Here is a 16466-nt window from a genome sequence, read left to right as displayed (position 1 = left end):
GACCAGTGAAATATACCTGCTAGAGTGCGTGCTACGGGTGGGTGCTGCTATGGTGACCAGTGAGCTAAGATAAGGTGGGGCTTTACCTAGCAGAGACTTGTAGAGCCAGTGGGTTTGGCGACGAGTATGAAGTGAGGGCCAGCCAACGAGAGCGTACAGGTCGCAGTGGTGGGTAGTATATGGGGCTTTGGTGACAAAACGGATGGCACTGTGATAGACTGCTTCCAATTTGTTGAGTAGAGTGTTGGAGGCTATTTTGTAAATGACATCGCCGAAGTCGAGGATCGGTAGGATGGTCAGTTTTATGAGGGCATGTTTGGCAGCATGAGTGAAGGATGCTTTGTTTTGCGAAATAGGAAGCCGATTTTAGATGTAATTTTGGATTGGAGATGTTTACACTAGAGAATGGTATCTAATTTCAGTAAATCAGGAAAGAGAATACATTGTTGTTTTAGCTTATAAGATGTACTAATGTTCCTCCTGGGTGTGAAATGCACAGGCACATCTCTGAAGCCCTCCGAGCAGAGTTGTCCACAGACCTGCATTGTTTTTTATCTATCTGTAAAAATACACAAGGAAGCCTGTGTTAGGAAGTACCCTGCTGGTGACTTAAACATCTCACAGCACTCTCAAGCAGCTCACCTCCCACACCCAAAACCGGAAGTCAAGAGGTGATGACCTCTCGCTCTCTCTGGAACGTTCCTTAACCTGTTGTGATTGGTTGACAAGATCAAAGGTTTGGACTTTGACACTGTGTATAGTCTCTTTGTTACAATATGTCATGACATTTTGATGGCCAAATATTATAATAAAGTTGCTGTTCATTAGTAGTAAAGAACTACATTTAATGACAGGTATTTCTAGTACAGTATGTTTTCTAGATGACCACAGTTCAAATGTCATAGACCTATGCATGTTTTGCCATTATCTTATCATAATACATACGTTCTGAAAAAAGGTCCTACTGTACCACAGCTTGCCTGTTGCCTGTATTGGCAGGCCAACCCCCTGTGGTGGCAAATGTCCACAAGCAGGACATCCACCGCTTTATGGGCCTTATGGGACTTTTAAACATCTGAAACAAACAAGATGGATGTTTCACACTACCACAAGAAAAATGTGCAATACATATCAAACCTCATGTAAACCAGGCTAATATAGTCAGCCTTCCAGAATACAAAGCGTGATTGGAAAATGTGTCAGTATTCATGCAAGTAAGCTAATCAAGCATTATGGCAAATTAGTCAACTTAGGCTTTATCTAACTTAGCTGGTATAATATAGCTACCATCTAAAAAGTCTAAAGAAAATTTGAAAGTGAATGCTATGTTACTGTGACGTTACCAAATGATATGTGTAACCATACTGTAAGCTGTTTACATAGCTAGATACAGTAGCAAACGTTAGCTAGATAGCTAACGAACGTAGCTAGCTGAATGGCATTTACTAAAATGGGCAATAACTTGGACTGCTGAGGACTGGGGTAAAGTCATTGTCTCTGATGAATCCCCTTTCCGATTGTTGTTGTCAGGAGAAGACAAGGTGAGCGCTACCATCAGTCCTGTGTCATGCCAACAGTAAATCATCCTGAGACCATTCATGTGTGGGGTTGCTTCTCAGCCAAAGGAGTGGGCTCACTCACAATTTTGCCTAAGAACACAGCCATGAATAATGAATGGTACCAACACATCCTCCGGCTACTTTGAAGAATCTCAAATATATTTGTTTAACACTTTTTACTGGTATTGTACATTTTGTTCTCGCCTTGTCAAGAGACGCCATTTAAACGGCTGTCACAATCTCTGTACAATCAACATGAACCCCTCGGGATGTAGCGCTCAACAGTGCATCCCACTTATAAAGCAGCTGCTTCGTCTTGATGTTCTTCTTTATCAAACACATTTCCATTTCAAACAAGTTCACTCTTCCAACCACGCTTCACTTGCTTGATACCCTTTCACGTCCCTGTGTCTTCTTCTTCTGTGGGTTTTATGGCCGACTACAACCCAACATGGTGTATTGTCGCCAACAATTGGATGGGTTGAAACACCCCCAAAACGTTAAAAAGATATCTGTACGTAATAGGGAAACTAACTTAATCCACCGTAATAAAAATAGTACATTGCCAAAACAAACAAATCTCTAACTTCTTCCATCTTTTAATTCTCCATATCTAACTTCTCAGGATCTAGGACCTGAGAGGGTTGTATGGCTCTAGGACCCGAGAGGGTGGTATGGCTCTAGGACCCGAGAGAGTGGTATGGCTCTAGGACCCGAGAGGGTGGTATGGCTCTAGGACCTGAGAGGGTGGTACGGCTCTAGGACCTGAGAGAGTGGTATGGCTCTCGGACCTGAGAGAGTGGTATGGCTCTAGGACCCGAGAGGGTTGTATGGCTCTAGGACCCGAGAGGGTGGTATGGCTCTAGGACCTGAGAGAGTGGTATGGCTCTAGGACCCGAGAGGGTGGTATGGATCTAGGACCTGAGAGGGTGGTACGGCTCTAGGACCCGAGAGGGTGGTATGGCTCTAGGACCTGAGAGAGTGGTATGGCTCTAGGACCCGAGAGGGTGGTATGGCTCTAGGACCTGAGAGGGTGATACGGCTTGTTCCAATATTCCATGTAACTCCTTCGCTGAGAAATCTTTCAGCCCCAGGAGCCGCTCCGCCTCATCCACTATGATTTCTATCTTCCTGGACCTTCTCTCCACCTTGGCAGTGTCATTAATTACCATAGCTATAAAGGCCAAAGTCCACCTTCTTAACCTTTAAAATGTCAAGAACCTGCTGGTGAAAGGCAACCCATGCAAACTGCAGTGTAGGCCTATCCACCACAATAGACTCTTCTGGTGCACCATTCAAACCCTCAACCCTTTTCACAGCTGCTGCATATGAAACGCTCTGTACAACCCTGACTTTGGCCACCTCATTCTTTTTCACCCTTGTGGGGCATTCGAAAGATGTGGCTTCATCGACTTCTCCCTTCTGCAAACACTTGATGCATGACCAAAAGCTTTACAATGATCACACTGCATTGGTCTTGGGATAAATGCTCTGACTCTGTAGTTAATATACCCTAACTGCACTTGAGTAGGGAGACTCCATATCAAAAAACAAAAGAACAGATACTCTTCAATTTTTCAACACTCACCACATGATTCATCCGACGTGCTTCAATCACTCCAGGAATATTTTTAATCTCTTCAAAATCGACTTCCCACGAGAAGCCAAATATAACCCCCTTGAGGGGTGCCCTGTTCCGAATCGACACACACGACACTTCAAACTTAGCAAATCGGTTAAGACACAACTCACGTTCCTTCTGATTTGCAGAAGCACAAAAAATCTAAACAAGCCCGCCTCTCGTCATCCTCACAGCCTTCAATTTACCCAGCACTCTCTCCACCAGTTTGGATAACGCAAATGGTTTCTTCAAGATTGGTACTCTTCTCAGCTGCTCCTCATTAACAAACCTTACTCCTACTAGATACGAAGGGTCATTCTCATCATTGTACACTACTTTGCTCAGTTTTCCATTCTTTTGGACAATACTCCAATTCTCCTTGATTCTACAGTCATTATATTCAGAATCCACTTCATCATCCGCTTCCGCCATCTTTCGATTCTCTACGGTGGTTGGCTGGGTCAACTGGGCTTGCAGTTGACGTACAACGCCTCCTGGCGGCCATGTTGGAAGACCACCACATGAATTCTTTGTTTCGACAACAGCAGAGTGGCAACCCCAAACTGCATGATAACAGTGATGACTAAAACTAGTTTATTCATGGTCATTTTCTGTGGAGTAGTTGGCTGCTCTAACAAGGCATGAAAGGCAATTTGAAAAATACATTTTTCGAAAGATGGAGGGGTGTGACGCTATTGTCCTTCTCAACTAACATCAAGGCGGTGGCCCGTTCCTGTAGGTTCATGCTCTACAACATCCGCAGAGTACGACCCTGCCTCACACAGGAAGCGGCGCAGGTCCTAATTCAGGCACTTGTCATCTCCCGTCTGGATTACTGCAACTCGCTGTTGGCTGGGCTCCCTGCCTGTGCCATTAAACCCCTACAACTCATCCAGAACGCCGCAGCCCGTCTAGTGTTCAACCTTCCCAAGTTCTCTCACGTCACCCCGCTCCTCCGCTCTCTCCACTGGCTTCCAGTTGAAGCTCGCATCCGCTACAAGACCATGGTGCTTGCCTACGGAGCTGTGAGGGGAACGGCACCTCAGTACCTCCAGGCTCTGATCAGGCCCTACACCCAAATAAGGGCACTGCGTTCATCCACCTCTGGCCTGCTCGCCTCCCTACCACTGAGGAAGTACAGTTCCCGCTCAGCCCAGTCAAAACTGTTCGCTGCTCTGGCTCCCCAATGGTGGAACAAACTCCCTCACGACGCCAGGACAGCGGAGTCAATCACCACCTTCCGGAGACACCTGAAACCCCACCTCTTTAAGGAATACCTAGGATAGGATAAAGTAATCCTTCTCACCCCCCTTAAAAGATTTAGATGCACTATTGTAAAGTGGCTGTTCCACTGGATGTCATAAGGTGAATGCACCAATTTGTAAGTCGCTCTGGATAAGAGCGTCTGCTAAATGACTTAAATGTAAATGTAAATGTCCTTCTTCCAAAGAATGAGAAGCTATTCATGATTGGCTTTTGAAACATGTACATGGAGATGATGATTGGACATGGTTAACACTCTAACTTGAGTAAAATAGCGCCAAAGCTCCAAGAGCTTCTGCTAAATGGCTAAAATGTAAATGTAAAATTTAATTCAACACTGGAACATTTAACCCACAAATTATGCAAAAACAAACATAAACCAAGCCGACTGGAAAAAGGAGAAGTAATTTATTGATAAATTAATATTATATAAAAGACAAGAAAAAAGTATTCCATGTTTAAGCACAGCAGACATAACATACAGTAGACAGCCTATAGGGAGGAGGTCAGAGACCTGGCCGTGTGGTGTGTAACATTTATTTAACTAGGCAAGTCAGTTAAGAAACAATTCTTATTTACAATAATGGCCTACACCGACCAAACCCGGACAACGCTGGGCCAATTGTGCGCTGCCCTATGGGACTCCCAATCACGGTTGGTTGGGATACAGCCTGGAATCGAACCAGGGTGTCTGTAGTGACAGCTATAGCACTGAGATACAGTGCCTTAAACCACTGCGTCACTCGGGAGCCCTGGTGCCAGGACAACAACCTCTCCTTCAACATGATCAGGACAAAGAAGATGATTGTGGTCTACAGGAAAAGAAGAACCCGGCAGACCCCCATTCTCATCGACGGGGCTGTAGTGGAGCAGGTTGGGAGCTTCAAGTTCCTTGGTGTCCACATCACCAACAAACTATCATGGTCTAAACACACCAAGGCAGTCGTGAAGAGGGCATGACAAAACCTATTCCCCCCCAGGAGACTGAAAGATTTGGCAAGTTTGTCATTCAAAAAGTTCTACAGCTGCACCATCGGGAGCATCTTGACTGGTTGCATCACTGCCTGGTATGGCAACCGCTCTGCCTCCGACCGCAAGGCATGACAGAGTGTCGTGCGTACGGCCCAGTACATCACTGGGGCGAAGCTTCCAGCCATCCAGAACCTCTATACCAGGCGGTGTCAGAGGAAGGCCCTAAAAATTGTCAAATACTCCAGCCACCCTAGTCATAGACTGAACTCTCTTGTTATTTTACTGCTGCTCTTTAATTATTTGTTACTTTTATTTCTTATTTTTTACTCATCAATTTTTCTCAACACTTATTTTTCTTAAAACTGCATTGTTGATTAAGGGCTTGTAAGTAAGCACTTCGCTGTAAGGCCTACACCTGTTGTACTCGGTGCATGTGACAAATATAATTTGATTTGATTAGACCATTCTTTCATGGCTGCAGCAGAGGGACCAATAGCAGGGCTCCGGCTCCCATCAAAAGACCTGTGAGTCAAAGGAGAAACAAAGTGATAAATACACTGAACAAAAATATAAACCTAATGCAACATGTAAAGTGTTGGTCCCATGTTTCATCAGCTGAAATTAACCAATCCATAAATGCTCCATACAAGTATATTTCTCTCAAATGTTGTGCACAAATTTGTATTAATCCCTGTTAGTGAGCATTTCTCCTTTGCCAAGATAATCCATCCACCTGATAGGTGTGGCATATCAAGAAGCTGATTAAACAGCATGATCATTACACTGGTGTACCTTGGACAATAAAAGGCCACTCTAAAATCTGCAGTTTTGTCACACAACACAAAGCCACAGATATCTCAAGTTTTGAGGAAGCGTGGAAATTGGCATTGAAGAGGAGTGGGACAACATTCCACAGGCCACAATCAACAGCCTGTGCAAAGGAGATGTGTCGCGCTGCATGAGGCAAACGGTGGTCTCACCATATATGATCAATACATATACTGTAATGATCATGCTTTTTGATCACCATATACTGACTGGTTTTCTGATCCACGCCCCTACTGTTTTAAAAGGTATCTGTGACCAGTCATGTGAAATCCATAGATTAGGGCCTAATTCATTCATTTAAATTGACTGACTTCCTTATATGAATTGTAACTCAGTCAAATATTCAAAATTGTTGCATGTTGCGGTTATATTTTTATTCATTTTACAATTGGTTTGTTTTAGCTACAATACCAGTCAAAAGTTTGGACACACCTACTCATTCAAGGGTTTTTCTTTATTTGTACTTGTAAAATAATAGTGAATCATGTAGTAACCAAAAAAGTGTTAAACAAAACAAAATATATTTTAGATTTAGATTCTTCAAAGTAGCCAACCTTTGCCTTGCTGATAGCTTTGCACAAGCTTGACATTATCTCAACCATATTTCCCTGGAATGCTTTTCCAAAAGTCTTGAAGGAGTTCCCACATATGCTGAGCATTTGTTGGCTGCTTTTCCTTCACTTTGTGGTCCAACTCATCCCAAGCCATCTCAATTAGGTTGAGGTCAGGTGATTGTGGAGGCCAGGTCATCTGATGCAGCACTCCATCACTCTCCTTATTGGTCAAATACCCCTTACACAGCCTGGAGTTGTGTTGGGTCATTGTCCTGTTGAAAAATAAATTATAGTCCCACTAAGCGCAAACCAAATGGGATGGCGTATCGCTGCAGAATGCTATGGTAGCCATACTGGTTAAGTGTGCCTTGAATTCGAAAATAAATCACAGCAAAGCACCCCCACACCATCTCCTCCATGCTTCACGGTGATAACCACACATGCTGAGATCACAAAGACACGGCGGTTGGAACCAAAAATCTCAAATTTGGACTCATCAGACCAAAGGACAGATTTACACCGGTCTAATGTCCATTGCTTGTATTTCTTGGCCTAAGTAAGTCTCTTCTTCTTATTGGTGTCCTTGAGTAGTGTTTTTTTGCAGTAATTTGACAATGAAGACTTGATTCAAGCAGTCTCTTTTTGATGCTGAGATGTGTCTGTTACTTGAACTCTGTGAAGCATTTATTTGGGCTGCAATTTCTGAGGCAGTTAACTCAAATGAACTCATCCAATGCAGCAGAGTTTGGGTCTTCTCTTTCTGTGGCGGTCCTCATGAGAACCAGTTTCTTCATAGCTCTTGATGGTTTTTGCGACTGAACTTCATGAAACTTTCCGAAATTGAATAATCGTCACGTCTTAAAGTAATAATGGGCTGTCGTTTCTCTTTGCTTATTTGAGCTGTTCTTGCTGTAATATGGACTTGGTCTTTTACCAAATAGGGCTATTTTCTGTATACCACTCCTACCTTGTCACAACACAACTAATTGTCTCAAACGCATTAAGAAGGAAAGAAATTCCACAAATGAACTTTTAACAAGGCACACCTGTTAATTTAAATGCATTCCATAAAGCTGGTTGAGAGAATGCCAAGAGTGTGCAGAGCTGTAATTATTTTTATTTATTTAACAAGGCAAGTCAGTTAAGAACAAATTCTTATTTACAATGACAGCCTACCCCGGACAAACCCTAACACAAACAGCAATCACAGACAGCAATCGATTTCATTTTTGAAATCGGACACGATGGGTAGATTAACAAAATGTTTATCTTTCATTTGTTGTATTGGACTAGTTAATGTGTGAAAGTTACATATTTCTAAAAAATATTTTTGAATTTCGTGCGCTGCCTTTTCAGCGGAAAAGGTTATCGGGTTCCAATGCGCTAGGAAGGTTAACATTTCTTTGGTTACTACATGATTCCATATGTGTTATTTCATAGTTTTGATGTCTTCACTATTATTCTACAATGTAGAAAATAGTAAAGAATAAAGTACTGCATATATTATCATAATCTTTAGAATATAGTTTTCTGTGGCATCATCTCGCAACCTGCAGTATATGTAGTTTAGCTGTATATAAACAACATAATCTGAGTCATAATGATAATACAAGAGAAAGATAATCGAGAGTGATTCTTACCAGTGAAGAGAGAACCATGAACTGTGCTGCCTGAGTCAGGTAGTCGTGCATCTAAAAGAAAAATGATTGGAAATATCTAAAACATGTGTATAACATTAAAATCAGTATGGTATTAGAAAGATGTAATTCTAAGATCATGCCAATTAAATTATACTACAAAACATTAAGAACACCTGCTCTTTCCATGACATAGACTGACCAGGTGAAAGCTATGCTCCTTTATTGTATGTAATTTGTTAAATCGGTGTGGATGAAGGGGAGGAGACAGGTTAAAGAAGGATTTTTAACCCTTGAGACAATTGACATAGATTGTGTATGTGTGCAATTCAGAGGGTGAATGGGCTAGACAAAATATTTAAGTGCCTTTGAACAGGGTTTGGTCAGGCGCACCGGTTTGTGTCAAGAACTGCAATACTGCTGGGTATTTCACACGCAACAGTTTCCTGTGTGTATCAAAAATGGTCCACCATCCAAAAGACGTCCAGACAACTTGACACAACTGTGGGAAGTATTGGAATCAACAAGAGCCAGCATCCCTATGGAACGCTTTCGAAACCTTGTAGAATCCATGCCCAACGAATTGAGGCTGTTCTGAGGGCAAAAGGGTAGGAAGGTGTTCTTAATGTTTTGTACACTCAGTGTAGTTAGGTAATGACTTACCAGTAGTTAATATACCATCTTATTTCAGTGTACCAATTTTTGTAATCTACCAGGTTATTTAATTAGCTATATCTTTGATAATTCTCCCAAAATTTTCCAAACTGCACTTGGTCATTCCTCCCAATGAATTACAAAAAGTATTTTATTTTTAGGGACAGATTGCAATATACTGGGGGGAGGGGTGGTCCAAAATAGGGGAGGGTTGTCAAACATTTCTTTGCTTTGGGGTGGGTTGTGATATAGTCTACCAGTCTAATGGTCTAGCCTGCCCTCTATCCACCATTTACAGTGACAATAGTGAAAGGTGGATCGTTTGTCCAGGTCTGCAATAGGCTAACTAGCAATCATACCACACATAAAAACATTCAAAGCTGCATACATATTTCAGTATGAATTGACAAGAACAAATAGGAATAGCTGATAGACAGCGGAGAGGCCATGTGCAACAATGCGCGTTTAAGAACAATGCAGACGTGAGACACATTGCTCAAAAACCTCCCAGAATGATCTTGTTTAGGGACAATACAATTATCCTCCCTAGACTAATTAATAATTGCATTATTGTTTTCAAGTGAGTACAAAATTCTACTCTAGGCTGCAGTGAAAATGTCATTTGAATAACTGCGCAAAATCCCTGTGAAATTAAATGTTTCAATCGACTTGGATCAGTTGTGGGTCTATTCTCTACAGTTTACAAGGTCTAGAAAGGCACAGTAGCAGGCCAGTCTGGGTATATTTTTCCGGATCATCATTCTCCGAAGTCCTCCTATAACAATGTGACCACATATGCTCCCGGTAGGGCCAGATATTCAGGAATGCTTAAAACTTCTAGGGGGCGGTATTTTCACATCCGGATGAAAAATTTGCCCAAAGTAAACTGCCTGCAACTCAGGCCCAGAAGCTAGGATATGCATATTATTAGTAGATTTGGATAGAATACACTCTGAAGTTTCTCAGAGTGTTTGATGAATGATGTCTGTGAGTATAACATAACTTATTTGGCAGGCGAAACCCCGGGGACAAACCATCCAGGATTTGTTTTGTTGAGGTCACTCTTTTCAATGGGTTTTCATTGGGAATCTAGAATTGGCAGTTGTTTGCAGTTGCTTGCTTGCCACTCTCAAAAGCAGTTGCTTGCAGTTCCTATCGCTTCCACTGGATGTCAACAGTCTTTAGAAATTGGCTAATGTTTTTCCTTTGCGAAATGAAGAAGTAGCCCTGTTCAGAACGAGGGTCGAGTGAAGTGTACTGTTTGATAGAGGCGCATGACCTGAAAAGCACACTCCGCATTATTTTCCTCCGGTATTGAAAGCAGCAAGATGAACAAGAAGTTCATCTTTAAACCAGTGTATAACATTTGTCTGATTTATGAATTATTATTATGAGTATTTCTGTTTTTGAATTTGGCACGATGCAATTTCACTGGGTGTTGGATTGGCACGCGAAGGGATCACTAAGAGGTTGCGCACCTCCTCTAAAATCCGAGCAGCTATTCCTCGCACACCTAGAACTTAACACTTCAATATAGCTTAAATATTTATCATTTAACTTTTAAAATGTATTACCTTTTATATGTGGCATTAACTCAACCTGTCACAATATTTTAATCTGATTACGCTACAACAAATTATCCCGTAGGAATGCGCACAATCATCAAAAATATAATTCCACATCCTCAAAATGGCTTGACATTAATCAGGTTTCAATACAACCTTTTTATGTGAGTAAAGTAGCCTACATCATGGGAAAGCATGCAGTTTATTAGGCTCCAGATTAAATCAATTATGATGAACTTCACAGGGTGGTGAAAGTGCACTGTGATGAGTTTGATGCTCCTTTCAATAAATATTGAGGGTTTTATTATGGTGACATGACGATTGATGCTTGGCTGCCATTTGACAAATAATTATCTCATCATGTAGAATGCTATACCTGCACTGTATTTGCATGCTGTTGGTTAGAGCGCAAGTGCCAATACCAGTGGGCACATTTTCTATATCTATGCATTATTTTTTTGTGACAAAACCATATAGGCCTAGAGTTGCCAGCTGGACGGTATTTCCTCCCCTCTGACACATTTGTTCGGCTGGCTTCTGAGTTAAGAGAGCAGTGTGTCCAGAAGCAGTGAAGCTTGGCAGGGTTGAGTTTTGGAGGACGCATGGCTCTTGACCTTCGCCTCTCCCGAGCCTGTAGGGGGGTTAAAGTGATGGGACAAGACTGTAACTACCAATTGGGGAGAAAAGGGGGGTAAATGTACCAAATAAAATGTGGTGGAAACTCATCTAACTTGGACTTTTTTTATTCCGAACATGGGAATTTAGCCTCAAAAGTTATTTTTAAGTGCACTGCATATTTATGCACAGACTTGTAACTTCAAGTCCATTTGATGAAAACACAACTCAGATGGGAAAATGCGGCAGGTAATTATTGGCTTTTGGCTGATAAAAATAAATAAAATTGTAGCCAGGACAGGCTGTCTATCATAGCCTACATTCAGAATTCGAGCTTCAGCACCATTCTCTCACACCTGAGTCTGCTGATAAGAGAGAGAGAGAGAGAGAGAGAGAGAGAGAGAGAGAGAGAGAGAGAGAGAGAGAGAGAGAGAGAGAGAGAGAGAGAGAGAGAGAGAGGAGCCTTGGCCTAGGCCACTGTTGATTGTGAAGATGGAAGCATTTTGCATTGAAGTAAAACTAAAGTTAGAGAAAAAGGAGTATGCTTATAGTGAAAAACCTACAAGGGGAATTTAATATTAGTTTGAATACTGTAGTGGACTAAGATGAAAGGAAAGTTGGCATGGCCAAATGCAGGCTCCTGTGCAACTCCCTATTCAGGTAGGATGCAATTTTGAAACGTAAATGTATTTATAATAATTTGCTTTATCATTATTATTATTGTATATTAATCGTTATTATTGTAAGCTTATTTATGAATCGAAATATTAATTAATTAAATATGCAACACCTATTTTGTTATAATTCTGTCGAGACATGTTCATTGGCTAAATTAAATCCGTTTTTTAAATTGTATGTAGTTTAAGATGGTAATTAGGTCTGTTGTAAAATTAAAATAAAATGTATGTTATTTGTTGGGTATGGTAGACACTCTCCTTTGTTGGTAATTGCTGTTGTCGCCTGTTCAAAGTTTTTATGAAGGTTTAAACCAGTTCGCATGTGTTTTGTTTCATTCTGTTTCAGCAATGCTGTGTTTGCCGGAATATAATAGCCTGCTCATAATTTCCCTATAAGCAATGGCTTGACTTACTTTTGGTATTACCATAAAAAGTTTTGAAACTTTTGTGAAAGTTTGGTGTAGCTGTTATTTAAGCTTTAGCTACTGCAAGCCTATGATATGAAGGCAGTGCGCACCGGTATTCCAACTGACTCAGACAGTTTAACTTGAGGTGAGGAATATTTCAGGCCTACCAGAGTTACTCCTATAATCTAACAATTTAATGCTTATCTTTATAACAAATATGACGATGGAAAATTGACGAATTAGCCTCCTTCTGTAAGTCTATATCTGTATAGCTACACAGTAGCCATCTGACATAAAGAAATGCATATAGGTATCATAGCATTCCGTCAGCATATCTTCATCTCTCTTTTATCTCTCTGGGGCTAGGCCTAAGCTTCTCTTATTTTATATAGACGATATATATTTTGAATATTACTATCATACAGTGGACACCCAAGCCTATAGGACTATGCACGCAATGCCCCGATGCATTTAGTGCTCAAATCTATGACAGCTGAACCATGAGGCGGACAATTATTGTTTTAGGAAAGTAGCCTAAAAACCAATACAATGATAGGCTATAAAGTGTTTGCATATGCTACACATCGAAAGACAAGGAATAGCGTTTTTGTCATTTGTTATAAGCACAAGTAAATGTGGCTCATTTTGTCAATAGCCCTCGTTTATTGATGGCGCTGGCTGCGCCAGGTCGGATGTGAATACACATAATGGTCTACCAGCAGCCCGAAACATCTAAAGAATAAGCTACAGACTAGAGGTGAATATTTTCCTTTTATTTGACAAACTTTCCATCCCGAGAAGAATCACTGGTATTTCCCGCCCAAACAGAAAGTGTCATTCTAAAGTATATAAAGAATTAAAAAACATGTCTGGATTTGATTAGAGCCTTGACCAGCATAAAAAGTCAAGTCTGATGCTGCCTGAGCTTGATGAGCCATACTTAAAATACATTTTATGAGCCCGGTTTAATGAGCCCAAACCCCAAAAAGACCAAATGATTGTGCCCTTATCCAATACATAGCATTATATGATATAGGCTACCGCCCATTACGTACGACAGAAAAACATAAAGCCCATAGATGTAGCTATGCTCTCCTGTGTATGTAAATGAAACAAACTCCAATAAACTCATCTTTTTGAGTGTGGTAGTATTGTATTAAACTGTATTATATGGACTGGGATTAAGCACCTCTTTCAGACCATGAATCTGGGAGAGAACGTGTGATGCTGGTGCAGGCGGCCCACAACGTTACAATTATAAGCTAACAAATTTGATTTAAAATGTTGAAATATAATAAAACGTATAATTAGTAGGCTGAGGCATGCATACCTTTCATACCCCCCCAATGTTGTGCGATGTGCGTATTAGCCTGCCTCCTCTTTCTATTTCTTCATTCCTTACTCGCTTTCAACAGTTACATTGAATACGTTTTGTTTTCCTTACCTTCATCATTGTAATGACATACTTGAATAATATAGGACTAGAATGAGATGTAGACGGAAATATTTTATCTTCGCTAAGATTGAATGATTACGGGTCTGAACAAATAACTGCTACAGCCTACCGCCATCCCACGTTCTCTGTGAGTTCTATTGGCTTGTATTTAACATTCAGCAAACAACAGCTAGCATCCCTCTTCCAATAGTCAATTAGTATAAGAAATGCAACAACAACAAAAAAATCAAGCAAGCTATTCTAGTCTAGTTTTTCCTGAGACAGCTAAGGAGCGTTTTTTATGCAAAGTCAGCACAATAACTGTTTGTCGGGAGCTTCATGAAATGGGTTTCCATCGGCTGGAGTGGTGTAAAGCTCGCCAACCATTGGACTCTGGAGCAGTGTAAACGCGTTCTCTGGAGTGATGAATCACACTTCACCATCTGGTAGTCCGAATGATGAATCTGGGTTTGGCGGATGCCAGGATAACGCTACCTGCCTCAATGCATATTGCCAACTATAACATTTGGTGGAGGGGGAATAATGGTCTGGGGCTGTTTTTCATGGTTCGGGCTAAGCCACTTAGTTCCAGTGAAGGAAAATCTGAATGCTACAGCATACAATGACATTCTAGATAATTCTGTGCTTCCAACTTTGTGGCAACAGTTTGGGGAAGGCCCTTTCTGCTTCAGCATGACAATTACCTCGTGCACAAAGCGAGGTCCATACAGAAATGGTTTGGAAGAACTTGACTGGCCTGCACAGAGCCCTGACCTCAACCTCATCAAACACCTTTGGGATGAATTGGAATGCCGACTACGAACCAGGCTTGATCGATCAACATCAGTGCGTGACATCACTAATGCTCTTGTGGCTGAATGGAAGCAAGTCCACGCAGCAATGTTCCAACATCTGGTGGAAAGCCTTCCCAGAAGAGTGGAGGCTGTTATGGCAGCAAAGGGGGGACCAACTCCATATGAATTAATGCCCATTATTTTGGAATGAGATGTTCGACAAGCAGTTGTCCACAAACTTTTGTTCTTGTGTAAACTTTTGGTAGTGTAAATATAAGGCTAACAACTGGCTAATTACATGAAAGAGGTAGGCTAGTACATATATACAGTTGAAGTCGGAAGTTTACATACACTTAGGTTTGAGTCATTAAAACACATTTTTCAACCACTCCACACATTTCTTGTTAACAAACTATATTTTGGGCAAGTTAGTTAAGACATGTACATGACAAGTCATTTTCCCAACAATTGTTTACAACCGATTATTTCTCTTATATCTCACTGTATCACAATTCCAGTGGGTCATAAGTTTACATTCTGTCACTGTCACGTTCTGACCTTTATTCCTTTGTATTGTCTTTATTTAGTATGGTCAAGGCGTGAGTTGGGGTGGGCAGTCTATGTTAGTTTTTCTATATTTTCTATTTCTGTGTTTGGCTTGATATGGTTCTCAATCAGAGGCAGCTGTCTATCGTTGTCCCTGATTGAGAACCATATTTAGGTAGCCTGTTTTCCTTTGTGTTTTGTCGGTGGTTATTTTCAGTCTTTGTTTGTCTGCACCAGACAGAACTGTTTCGGTTGTCACTTTGTTGTTTTGTATTTTTGAAGTGTTCAGTTTCTTATTAAAAAGATGAACACTAACAACACTGCGCTTTGGTGTTCTCCTTCATCCACCAACGACAACCCTTACAGAAACACCCATCACAAAAGGACCAAGCAGTGTGGTAACGCACAGCAGCGATGTCAGAACTCCTGGACATGGGAGGATGTTTTGGGCGGCAAGGGTTGCTACACATGGGAGGAGATCCCTGCTGGAAGGGATCGCCTCCCATGGGAACAGGTGGAGGCAGCTAGGAGAGTAGAGGCAGCCGGAGAGAGGAGCCAGTGATACGAGGGAACACGGCTGGCAAGGAAGCCCGAGAGGCAACCACAAAAATGTATTGGGGGGGGCACACGGGGAGTGTGGCATGCGGGGAGGGAGTGTGGCACACGGGGAGGGAGTGTGGCACACGGGAAGGGAGTGTGGCACACGGGAAGGGAGTGTGGCACACGGGGATTGTGGCTAAGGCAGGTAGGAGGCCTGCGCCAACTCCCCGTGCTTACCGGAGAGGAGCGCACGGAGAGGAGCGCCCGGTGCATGTGCATAGCCCGTTGGCAGGGCTAGAGTGGGCATTGAGCCAGGTGCCATGAAGCCGGCTCTACGCACTGGTCTCATCGGGCCGGCGTAATCAGCCCTGGTCTTGACAGGAAGCCAGTGTATGGAGGCTAGCACTGGAGTAATATGATAGAATTTTTTGGGTTCTAGTCAGGATTTTAGCAGAAGTTTATTTAGTGCTTTATCCGGGTAGCTGGAAAGTAGAGCATTGCAGTAGTCTAACCTAGAAGTGACAAAAGCATGGATTAATTTTTCTGCATCATTTTTGGACAGAAAGTTTCTGATGGCTTTAGAAGCTTCTGATAGGCTCATTGACATAATTTGAGCCAATTGGAGGTGTACCTGTGGATGTATTTCAAGGCCTACCTTCAAACTCAGTTAATATTAGCTTGACATCATGGGGAAAAAAAATCAAAATCAGCCAAGACCTCAGATTTTTTTTTGTAGACCTCCACAAGTCTGGTTCATTCTTGGGAGCAATTTCCAAATGCCTGAAGGTACCACGTTCAT

The sequence above is a fragment of the Oncorhynchus gorbuscha genome, linkage group LG24 (genome assembly GCF_021184085.1).
Source record: "Oncorhynchus gorbuscha isolate QuinsamMale2020 ecotype Even-year linkage group LG24, OgorEven_v1.0, whole genome shotgun sequence".
Lineage (NCBI taxonomy): Eukaryota > Metazoa > Chordata > Actinopteri > Salmoniformes > Salmonidae > Oncorhynchus > Oncorhynchus gorbuscha.
This window is presented reverse-complemented; position numbering follows the sequence as displayed.